This window comes from Canis lupus, chromosome 14 (genome assembly GCF_048164855.1).
Source record: "Canis lupus baileyi chromosome 14, mCanLup2.hap1, whole genome shotgun sequence".
Classification (NCBI taxonomy): Eukaryota; Metazoa; Chordata; class Mammalia; order Carnivora; family Canidae; genus Canis; species Canis lupus.
Window position 1 is genome coordinate 51,651,984 of NC_132851.1, and position 12,766 is coordinate 51,664,749.

Consider the following 12,766-nt stretch of genomic DNA (forward strand, 5'->3'; position numbering starts at 1 on the left):
GTCAGGGGGTGCTGACCTGCACAGCTGGGGGTGCCCGTGGGCAGGAGAGTCCTAGCTGTCCTGGACCCTCTCCGCCTCCACCTGTCCCCGGGGGGGGGGGCACAGAATCCTGGCCTGTGTCCCCCGGCTCCCTGGGATCCAGGGCCTGTGCCCCTGGAATCGCGCTCCTGGGGCTGTGACTCCCGAAGGCAGCAGGTGCAGCCCCTTCCACCAGGAGCCCCCGCCTGACTACCGGCTTCTCCCCGAAGCCCCGCTGGGTGCTCCAGCCCTTTACCAAGCTTGGCCTGCGGGGTGCGGTGCGCTCTCCCCCAGGGGCCCCTCCTCTGTTAGTGACCCCGGGAGACTGGAGGCCCCACGGCCCCTCCTGTGGTCCTGCCCGAGGTCCCTGCTGAGCGCTTCTCCGTCTGAGAAGAATCTGGGGAGGATTTTTAAAGTTCCTGCTTCTCTGGGAGTGGACTTTACTGTCCCGGGAGGCTTTGGCTTCCAGGCCTTAGCCTGGCTCCTCACGGGGCCCCCTCCCCCACTGAATTCTTTTTTATTTTATTTTTTTTCCATCTTCCTACCTTGATAGCAGCACAAACTCTTCTCATTGTAGAATTCCAGCTGTTCTCTCTGTAAATCTCAGGTCGAATGTGTAGGTTTTCAGGATGATTTGAAAGTTATCTAGGTAAGTTGGTGGGGACAGGTGACTTGGGGACCCTACTCCTCCACCATCTTGCCCTGCCCCCCTCACCCAGCTCTTTCCAAATATATATGGCTAATATCTCCATTCAAGGGCACCATGAGGGCATCTACTGATATATCAAAGTGAGCTTAGATGTGAGTGCATGGGAGTAGCATACTCCCTTGGATATGGTGGTAGTAAGAGACATCTTCAATGCAGTTGCCCTTACCTATCATTGCTGTGCCAACCAGGTGGCTTGTGTCATGGTTCTAGTCAATGGGATTGGTGGAAAAGATGAGAATTTATGATAAATATACATAATGTACGTGGAAAATTGAGCTGGAGCAGTCCTGCTATAAAGCCTATGCACATTAGTGTGAAAGGTCTTACTACAGTGGGTTTGTAGTTCATTGTCTGTAATTTACTGAGTCTATAATTATTTTGAGTTTGATAACACTTTTACATTGCAACACATCCTTTCATGTTTTCTTGTTTGAGTATAGTGAACCCACCATTCTATCAGATATCCTTAGTTGATTCATTATCCATGGATCCTGATGACTAATTCATGACATATACTTTATCCTTAAACTTTTATTACTCACTCCCCACTCCTCATTCTTGGCTGATAACCTTGGTTTTGACTTCCCTGAAAAAGTATCAAGATATCCTCATTCATTCACCAAGCAATTTATCAATCCACTGAATATCTGTTATAGACTCTGTTTCCCTTCCTGTGGTACAGTCTTAGCTAAGGCCACACTTACCACTCATGTAGTTGCTTCTGCCATTGTTCTTCTTTCACCTTCATTATGATCCTCTCAACTGGGTTATCTGCCATCCAAAAAAAAAATTCTTTTTTGATCGTTCATTTTCTTTATTAACCTTTTGTGGCAGCCTTGAGAATGTGTCTGCAGGTGTCCTACTAAAGGGTATGTCCTTGACTGAGGGCCCCAGCTGCTGAGCTTTGGAACCTATCTTTGCACTGAGGCGATGCTTTTTGAAGACTACTCCCCACCAGTGACCAAGTTTGGCAGGGATACTAATAGAGATCCCTTCTTGGTAGACAGGACTCCCTTGTTAGCCCATTCTGGCTTAAGAACTGATGGCTTTTTTGAACTTTCTGTGGACTGCATGTCAGTCTAAGATGCTTCCACTTGATACCTTTTTTTCCTTCATCGGACATCAGACTTGTATTGTTTGAATGCTTTTCCTGTCTCCTTTAGTTCCTTCTCTATCTCTTTTCATGCTGGCATCCCCCTTAGAAAAATATTTACATGGTTAAGTCAGGCTTGGAGTGTGTTTTGTGAAGGACCTAGACAAACACACCTCCCTAATTTCTCTGCTTTCTTACATAGCAAAGTTCCTCTTAGGAGTTATCTGCTTATGTTCTACAGCTGGTTCTCTCTTGAACCCTCTCCAGTCAAGCTTTTATCTTTATCACTCCAACAAAACTGCTCTTATCTGGTTACCCATAACCTTCATGTTGCTAAACCCTGTAGTCAGTTTTGACTCATCATTTTTTTATATATACCAGCAACTACTGGTACTCCTTTTTGAAGCACTTTTTCCAATTGTTTATTAGAATACTACTTTTCCTTCCCCTTCCTTCTACCAAATTTACTTTTATTTCATTCCAAAGTTCCTTTGCTGATTTCACATTTCTGCCCGTAAGTGCTTCACAGAAGTTTTTCCTGATGCCTGGAATTCTCATCCCAGATTTTCCCATGGCTTATTTCCTCACTTCATTTACTTCTTTGTCTCGTCCAGATTACCTCTTTAGCAAGGCTTTTCCTGACTATTGTATTAAAAATTGGAGCCATTTTTATTTTTTCTCTTTACCCTTTTTTTTTCTTTTAAGCATGCTTATATCCAACATTATATTATATATCTGTTTTTACAACTGTCTGTCTGCCACTAGCGTGTTGGCTCTGTGGGAATGGGGACTTTGTCTTTTTCATTATTGTTTCCGCAGTAACCAGAATAATGCCTGGTACACAGTAAGCATTCAGTATTTACTGAGTGAATTAATTCTGGAATATGAAGCATACATGCCAGGGGGATAGAGAACGGAGAGAAGGGAAATAGAATATATCATTTATTAGGGTATGTCTCCAGATAGCTGTCTTTTTCTCTTTTGTATTATCAAGAGACTACTCACCACAAACAGAAGAAAGTTCTACTTTTTCTTTTTCTTTTTTTTTTTAAGTTCTACTTTTTCAAATACCAACCATACAGTGGTTACAACATGTTTAAAGGCTCAATTTCTCCCAATTCTTCATTAAACAGCCTTGTGTATCACTAGTCTCCTGGTTGCAAAAGTAGGTCAGGGAATTTACCTTGAATAATATGTAGTAGAGGCTGGGTATTCAGTGTACTTGGCAATTCTTGCTCTTGGGTCTTGGTGGGTTGCCACTGGTCTGGCTTTTTGTGTTGTGCTAGTGACATAAACCAGAGCTCCTTAGGTAGGTGCCCTAGGTCCTATAGGAAGAGACACAGGCAGCAGGCACAGCCCAAGCTTTCTTAGGCAGCTCCTCTGTATGTGGCTGGAGTGTGAGGAGCACAGCTTTCTGCTGGGTAATGAGAAGAAAACATTCTAATAAGGACTCACATTTGGAACATCTGTTTCATTTGGGTAATTTTAGATGGCTAAAACCCACATTTCAGAATGACGAAGGCTCCTATCATCTTACAAATGATTGCTGCAATGTCTCTAAGCACCCGCCACAGTAATTAATAGACTGTAAGGGCTAAGAAGAAATAGGGCCCTATTAAGCTCAGGAAACAGCATCCCTTTAGGGCAAACTGACAGAAGAAAACAGTATAATGGTTTTTCTCTCTTAGAAAAGCCTAACAAAAAGTCTTCTCTTCCCCTTTTTTAGAGATACAGTAGTGAGTGAAAAATTTTAATATTTCTATTAACCTTTACTTATCCAGATATCTATGCTTAATTAATCCCTACCACTTCTCAAAGGGAAAACAACTTCATTCAAGGCAATTTACATGGATAAAAATTGAATTTTAAAGATACCAACTAAACCCATTGTTACAAGACCTTTCTCCAAAGATAGCACTTAATAGAAATGATAGCACTTTTATTTCTGGGTGGAAACCTCAGGGAGATTAGAAGCTATTAATTGTATTGCACAGATGATGAAATTGGAGGCCCATAAAGAATCCTTTCTTTACTTTTCTACTTTCTCACAGCACTTCCCATTGTCCTTCCAGCAAGTGCTTAATAGACATATCTTGAGAAAAAGGGATGACTATAAATATAGACAAGAGTGGCAAAATAGAAAATGTAACCAATCAGGTATAACATTTGGATCTTTCATCCAACAAATTTTGTTCTACTTTAAATATCAAGATAACAACCATCCAACAGGATGGCAAATGATGGAGTGCTTACTTTAAAATCTGTGTTAAGTATAATCTAAAAGGGCTAACTTTGTCAGATTCCTATTTGTATAGTTTTATGCAGTAAACACAACACTTTGGTGTACATGATCTCATTTAATCCTCAAAATAATCTCTTCTGAATTGGATCCCAAAGCCTTCTCAGATCCCAAAAAGGTTTCAGAGTATTTCATTGCCACCTGGAGAATGATATTATTCCAGATGAAATGTTCTTTGGTTAGCTGTGTGGTCATCATGGCTTTTCTTCTAGGTATCAGTCCAGAGTGTTATATTGGCTAAAATTGACATGTGGGTATATTGGGCTTAGTATACCAGACTGTGTTATGCTAATCAGGACAGTATAAGTTATGCTATGGTAACAAACAACCCTCATATCTTGGTGGCTTAGCAAGAAGAAAGGTTTGTTTCTTGTTTACAAAGATACCTACAAATTCGGGTCACTTTCTGGGGTGACTCAGTGTTCTACGCATGGAAACATGTATCTCTATAGTCATTGGAGCAGGGATGGGCTATACTGGAAGTTTATACTGGCAATTAAGTGTTTTGCCCTAGAAGTGACACATACCACTTCTGCGTACCAGGGCATGTGAGTATGATCTTCCTATGTGTCAAGAAAGAGGAAAACCAGATGTGGGTGACACTTAAGGATTTCTACCTCATATTATTTTTATTTTATCAATCAAGGATGTATTAAGTTTGCCACTTTAACCTGGAGTACACTTAGCCAAACCTGACAAACCCTGTGGCCTTCTTCTACTAAATGTGTTACAAGTATTACTCTAAAATAAAAGAGATAGAGTCCCTGGGTGGCTCGGTTGGTGGAGTGTCTTACTCTTGACTTCACCTCAGGTCATGATCTCAGGGTCTCAGAATTTGGCCCTGCACTGGGGTCTGGACTCTGTAGAGTCTGCTTTACCTTTTCCCTGCCCACCTACCTGCCTGCTACCCCACCACTTGCTGTCTCTCTCTCTCTCTTTTCATAAACAAACAAACAAACAAATAAATAATTTTTAAAAATGACAGAGATATCTTCTTTTTTAGAACAATTATGTTTGGTTCCCAATTTTCCCTGATATCAGGCTGTGGTATCTCATCATGCCAGAACTATCCAATAAGTTCTGTGAATACAGCAGGGGAAGGAAATTGGCCTGGTAATTTTGATAGTGTGTAAAGTAAATAGGTGGTAGATTGTCTGCAATATTCATTTTACAGTGCATCAGTGTAAACTCTGAGAAATGCTTTTTGGTCCTTGCCTTTTCTTCTGCAATTTTGGAGAGCCTAGAAAACAGTAGAAGCAAGAAAGACTGAGGGTCTTAGATTGAGCTCTCACACAGGTTATGACCTGGTACCTGGTTTCAGATTGCAACTTCTTACAAATATGATTTTCACCCTCTTCCCATGTTGATCTTAAACCTTCTGGTAAACTTGACTTAACAAATTGTTGGTCACTGAACAAGAATGTGTTAGTCCTACCTAAAAGTGAATTCCCTCTTGATTACTTTTGTCCAAAACACAGTGATGGGGTTTTAAATCCAATGCTTATCTTCATAAGATATATATAAAAACATATATATTTATAAATATGTATATATTTATATTTACATATATTTATAAATATGTATATATTTATATATATAATAGAAACACCTGAGTAATTTGTAAAATTCAAATTCCAGGTTTCCACCCTAAAAAATTTTGAGTCACTGTTTAGAGCCTAAGAAATCATATTGTAAAGAAGAATCTCAGTTGATTTTGATGCTTCCTAACGTACAGGCCACATTTTGAGAAACACTAAGTAAAAGAACATGGATTGACTGGGAAATGGTCAGAATCTTGTGAATTCTGAGCAGCCCTTAGAAATGTCTGTATTGTCACGTAATTTGTTCAATATCCCATACAAAGGGCTTGGAAAACAGTCTGCATAATAAGAACACAATAGGCTTTCCAAGATTTGACTGCTAGAGACTGCTGTAAATTTTCTAAATAATCTGCACAACAGTTTTAGGCATTTCTTCTAGTTAATATTGAGGGCTTTCCACCCATTTCATTTACTGGTGCCCTTTAGGATTGTAGAAAAGAACCAGTTGGCCCTCAATGAGGACAATGGAAAGCAAGTTGAACGAATCCCAAAATGGCATATTTTACTTGAAAAACATGCATTATGCTTTTTTTCCAAGTAAACTGCACAGAAAAATGTAAATGAAGCATAAAGCTCTTATGAATTAGGCCCTAAGCGTTTTTCTTTTTAGCATATAAACTGCCACTAAGGATGTGATAGGAATGCATTTTCTACTATTTTTCAAACTGTAATTACGTTTCCCTAGTAAAACTCAAATACTTGATATGGTCCTGTTGCAACTGTACCAGACAGGTAATAATTGGAAAATTTAATGCAGAGTTTTATCTCTTAAATGCTAAAAGGTAAGGCTACTCACAGCATACAGAAGAGCTGGCATTAAATATAAAAAGTGTGAACCCGGTGTTTCTCTATGATGTTAATTTTGCATCTGGAAATGTGTTCCAAAGCTGTGCTCCTTTTTAAACATATAAGAATAAAAGACAATTCCTCTCCCAACCTTCACCTAAAAGAGCCTATAATCTCCATCTACCATTCAATAGTTCCATTTTTTTTCACATTTACTGTATTTCAGTTTGGAATGTGATGCATTTAAATCTCAGAGCAGTAAATTAACTTATTTAAGTAGTAGTGGAATAAAAGGAAGCAAAAAGGAGGAAAATTCTCTGGAGAGTACTATTCAATTGTATATCTAAGGACCATCAGAAAAGGGCTCACTGCATAAAACTCATATAGAGAATTAAAAAGATTTGAGCAATGCTCTTCCCATCCATCACCACAGTAGACTTTGTTAGCCAACATTTTTTTTATTACTTTTTTTTTATTCAGTAATTCTAAGACCTACACTACATTACAGTTTTGTGAGCCTACACAGATAATGAAAGGCTCCTTATGCCTTCTATGTGAATTGATAATACTTTTTTGCAGACAATGCAGTTAGATGGTTTCCACATGGGCATGTCATATGCAATTTCTGTGAGAAAGGTATAGAGTCACAACTTTAGGACAAAGCCCATCATTGTCTGGAATATGATCTTACATTATCTGGAATATGATGCTTGTAAGATCTGAGCATCTTACAAGAGCAAAATCTCTGAAATTATTTCTGTTAAGATCTCTCATGAAATCTTTATCCTGACTTTGCATTTTTAGTTGGGAAAACTTTGATGTTGTGTAGCACATATGAAGCCAAATTCTGTGGCCCTTTGACAGCTGCTTATCTGTACTTGAATTTTTTATGGGTTTCATCTAGACCTAATGCATCTTGCTTTTGTGTCTATCAAAATAAATATTAATTTATTTCCACATTCTACTTTTCATGTCTCATTACTGTGCACATTCAATTACAAAGGGACTTGCTACAGCACAACTTTGTAACCCTGAGTTAAATTTATGATTTATGAAAGCACTTATCAGCTTTGGATACATAAAAAATAGTATAAATAAAAACAATATAATTTTTAAAAAGATTTTATTTATTTGAGAGAGAGAGAGAGTGTGTGTGTGCAAGAGAGCACAAGCAGTGGAGAGGGAGAAACAGGCTATCCATCAAGCAGGGAGCAGGAAGTGGGTCTCACTCCTAGGACTCTGAGATCATGAGTTGAGCTGAGGGCAGCCACTTAACCAACTGAGCCACCCAGGTGTCCATAAAAGCAATATAATTTTAATCCTTAAACTAGAGGTTGCATTTAGCATATCCAGTAAATCAGATCAGAAATCATCTTACACAGTGGAAATGTAGCTTTTGACAGCTAGGGAAAGCAACAGAGCATAGGGATCAATAGCTCAGATTTTAGAATCAGATTTCAAGTCTCTGCTTTAGTATTTACCAGCATTCTTGACCTTTGGCTTGTGCTCTTTGAACTCCCGTTTTCCTCATGTGTAGAATGGTAAGATAGTAGTTATATTTAGGATGGTCGAACTGCTGCATCAGACTTCTGAACGTATAATTTCTGAACAATAGAAATTTGATTTTCATTTGCTAATGATACCTGGTAGTGACAAAGGTGCCTCTCCTTCAGTTAGTCATTCAGAAACCCAGGCTGGTAGAAGTTCCACTGTCTTCGTTACAACCATATAGCTTCCAAAGTTGCTGTAGAGCAGTTTTCTCAAATTTTTTTTCTTTTTTTCCCCCCAAGGAGAAAAATGAAATTAATTAAACCTAATTAATTACAATTAATTTAATTTAATTTAATTTAAATTCTCCCTAACAAGATAGTTTGAATACTAAGAAATAAGATTTTATCAGGCAGGGTTGAGCTTTGAAGGGCCCCTACTCCCCTAAGCAACTATTTCCACTTCTTAGGAATAATATTGCTCTCATTGAGAATGCATGAGTTAGAAGTTACCTCCATTCCAACATGGTAGAGGGTGAAAGGAGAATGCAGGAGTAAACCTGGGAGATATTTATGGGCCAGGCCTGGAAGTAAAACAGATCATTTCTGTTTATATCCCATTGGCTACCATGCAGTCCTTGGTCACTCCTAACCATAAGGGAGACTGGGAAATGTAATATAGCTCTGTGTCCAGGAGATAGAGAAGACACATATTTGGTGAATAGCTGGTGATCTCTTCTATTTTACTTGCTTTGTATGTATGAATTGTTGCAAATGTTTAATTAACACTTAATAACTTAATAGGGGTAAAGTAATGTCATGCCTAGTACACTGTAAGCATTTAAAGTTTTTGGAATCTGTTTATTAAAAATGGAAAAATTAAAAAAAAATAAAAATGGAAAAATTAAGAAATAAATGATCTCTCCATCATTTAATCTATCAGAGAGTAAAAAAACATTTTAGGGTTGGAAGGTACAATTAGAACTGACAAAGGGCAACCTTCCATTGATGGATTTTTTTTGAGCATTTGAAGTGAAAAGGAGGTAGCATTTTTTTTGTTGTTACATCTTGAGTTATCTGAACATTTTTACTCCAGGCAAAAATCCATGTATTCAGACCTCCAACAGTCCCAACCAACTCATTAGTATTTGTATTGCCCTCTGAAATTTTTACTCATTAATTTATTCAACAGATGTTTATTGAGTGCCTAATGTATATCTGATAGCATGCTAGGCTCTGGAGATTCAAAATCAAATATATGTCCTTTGCTTTTAAAGACTTGAATCATTCTACCCTTAAAAAAGCAGGAACTTACATCCTAGCCTTTATCGTGTCTCCAGACCTAGCATGGTAGAGGCACTTAGCAAGTGCTCAGTCAGTAGTTGTTGAATATGTGGGTGTGATGATGGAAACAGAAAAGGAAAACAGGCAGTGTGAGTATAATGGAATGAGTGATATTAAGGAGGCAATGACTGGGCTCTGAGGGGGCAAGCCAAGAAGGGCACCTAATCCAGCTGGGGAAGAAGTTAGGAGGAGAGGTGACATCTGAGTTAAGTATTGAATGAAGGATATGTGAAGACATGGAAGAAGAGAATTCCTAGAAAAGGGATTAGCACATTTGAGGCATAGTTAGAGCTGAGAGGACTTGTTATAGTATGGTAGAACAGATTGAATAGTGTCCATCAAAAACTCATGTCCACCAGGAACCTAGGAATGTACACTTATTTGGAAACAGGGTCTGGGGCACCTACGTGGCTCAGTTGGTTTTGGCTCAGGTCATGATCTCATGCATTGTAAGATTGAGCCCCATGTAAGGCTCCTCACTCAGCAGGGCATCTGGAAGATTCTCTTTGCCCCCCCCCCCACTCATGTGTCCACGCACTCTCTCTCTCTAAAATATATGTACATATTTTAAATGAAAATTTAAGTCTGACAGGTGTGACTTATGAGAAGGCCATGTGAAGATACACAAACATAGAGGGAAGATGGCCATGTGAAGGTGGAGGCAGAGACTAGAGCCATGGTGTCATGAGCTGAGGAACTCTAAGGATTGGTAGAGGCAAATGAGGCAAGGAGGAATCTTTCCTAGAGCCTTTGGAGGAGGCATGGCCCTGTTGACACCTTGATTTTGGCCTCCAGAACTACGAGAGAATAAATTTCTGGTTTAAGCAACTCAGCTTGTGACAATTTGTTATGGCCGCTCTATAAGACTAATACAGGTGGTTTTATCAAAGTACAGTCAGTGGAGAGTTAGGAAGAGGGCGTTAGCAATCAGTAATGCAGTAATGCTGTCCTGCGAGACTCCTGAAGGCTTCGTTGATATAAAGACTTTTGAAAACTGATGTACTAGATGACCTGGTGCCGGTACCTTCCATGCCCACTGTACAGATGCATGGCTGGACACTGCTGTGTAGTTTGCCCATGTCCTTCTGCTCTGAGTTGAGCTGTATGTGTACCAGGAACCAGTCACTCATTCCCAAATCCATCCTAAATTTTTGTCCATTGTACTTGAAATCGTGCAATATTATTATATTGTATATACATTATAGGTAAATTATGAGTATGAAAGAAGAGTTGTTTCTTTGAAAAATAATGATATATTTTTGAAAGACTAGAGTATAATTAAAATATAAAAATCAACAAGGCTTATGCAGTTAGATTGCTTTTCAAGCGTCAGTGGTTTTGCGCACTAAAGAAACCCAAACGACCAATTATAAAGGAGGCATTTTGGGAGTGGCTTAAATAAAAATAACTTTGAGGGAATTCAAGCAGTAGCTGCTTTGTTATATATCAGAGATGGACACATGAATACACACTTGCATGTTTGAAGTTAAGTAAAATATTTAAGGTATGTATCTTTTTAAATAGTTTTCTTCTTGAACCAACTCTTACACTTAATTTTCTTGATTGTATTGGACAAGAAAGTTTCTATTGTACATTGGTAGAGTGGCTTGTGTAGGAATGTTAGTGGGTGCTGGATTCAGGATTAATGGGAGCTTTCTTTCAATTACAATGAGTGTGGAGCCAATTTCCTTCTCAATTGGCAAGTGGCTGTTTTAGGAACTGAGATTTGGGTTCCCAGTGCTCTGCATTCTGATGTGGACTGATGTTCCCTTTACAAACAGTTTCATAAATGTTGTCTTATTTCTCAGGCTTGGGAATCTATTTAACCCAATGTCATAGATACCATTACTGGTGGAGCCAGAAATGGAAACAAATTCTTCCTTTAGTCTATATCATGTTCTTTATTCATGCCTCCCCAACACAAAGGGAATGTTTTGTCAGTCCCTTTTTAGCAGGAACAATATTTTATTTTTATTTCTCATTTCTCCTCTTTTTCTCCCTCATTTTATTTTGTGAGAATATATGTTTCATGTTCTAATCCCTAGTTTATGTATCTTTTAGAATGCTACCCATTTGCAAGTTGGAATAGTCTTATTTGTATATATACTTTCAAGCATACTTGAGTTTCAAGTTATACTTTTTGAATAAACATTAGTATTTAAGTTCCCTGAACATAAATCAATTGATTTGGCCATGCAGCCTAGAAATAGGAAGTAGGTCAAATGTTACAGGAATTTAGCCTACATTTGAACTTTTGTCCTGAACCTATCAATGAATAATTACAAAATTATTATTCAGTGGGCAAACACTGTTTAAATGTCTAGTATTTTCCAGTTAAATGTCTAGTATTTTCCATTTCTAGTATTTCCATGCTATGGTTAGGCATATGATAAGCACAAAGAAGACTCCATCAGGTTCTGGAGATTCTATCTTTTTTAAAATTTTATTTTATTTTATTTTACTTTATTTATTTTTTTAACTTATTTTTTATTGGTGTTCAGTTTGCCAACATATAGAATAACACCCAGTGCTCATCCCATCAAGTACTCCCCTCAGTGCCCATCACCCAGTCACCCCCATCCCCGCCCACCTCCCTTTCTACCACCCCTTGTTCGTTTCCCAGAGTTAGGAGTCTCTCATGTTCTGTCTCCCTTTCTGATATGGAGATTCTATCTTGCCATGATCTTTGTCTTCTGAGATCAAAACTAAGATTGCCAGGGATAGTAGCTGTAAGCCTAAGATCCTGTCAAAATATTTAGTGACTCACAAATGCTAACAGGAGGAGAAAGACTGCTAAAATTTAGGTCTCAAGACTTAAGAAGGTACTTTCCATGTAAAAAAAAAATCATAAGTTAACTATTCAGGAGCAAACACAGCACTTGGCATGATATTCCCTGAGTTAGTGTGGTTGTTGTAAAGAAAAATGATATGAAGAAGACACAGTTTTCAGTCTCAGCTCTGCCAGTAAGAGGCTCTGTAACCTTGGGCAATTCACTTTGATTCTTGGTCCCCATTTACTTCTTGGATGAAGTAATGTCTACAGTCTTTTCTTGTTGTAAAATTCTCTTTTATTGTAGAATTTCAAGGCTATTTGAAGAACCCAGAGCATCCTTTATAGTTTTTGAACTATTTCATTACCCTCACCACATAGCATGATATTTGAAAGTAGAGTTTTTGTCACAGAGACATTATATGATGCAGTCCACCTTCTTTCTGCCCATTAGCACTCCTTTTGGCAGGAGGAGGCAGGAAGAGGCCAGTATCTGCTTGCTGATTTGAAGAATAGTTGAAGGAATCAGAAATGTTTAGCCTGGACTAGCATGACCACGGGAGAAAGAGAAACCATTGTGGAGTATTAGAATGGGTGTCATCAAATGTTGGCACTCACTATACAAAGAAGAATGAGACATACTTTTTATCCTCAAAAAG

The 12,766-nt window shown here is 38.5% G+C and overlaps 1 long non-coding RNA gene across 1 annotated transcript in view; it reads left to right on the forward strand.

The window, feature by feature from the left end:
• The window catches only part of LOC140603483 (uncharacterized), an 88,642-nt gene that overhangs the window by 50,901 nt on the left and 24,975 nt on the right, over window positions 1-12,766 (forward strand). The window lies entirely within an intron of this gene.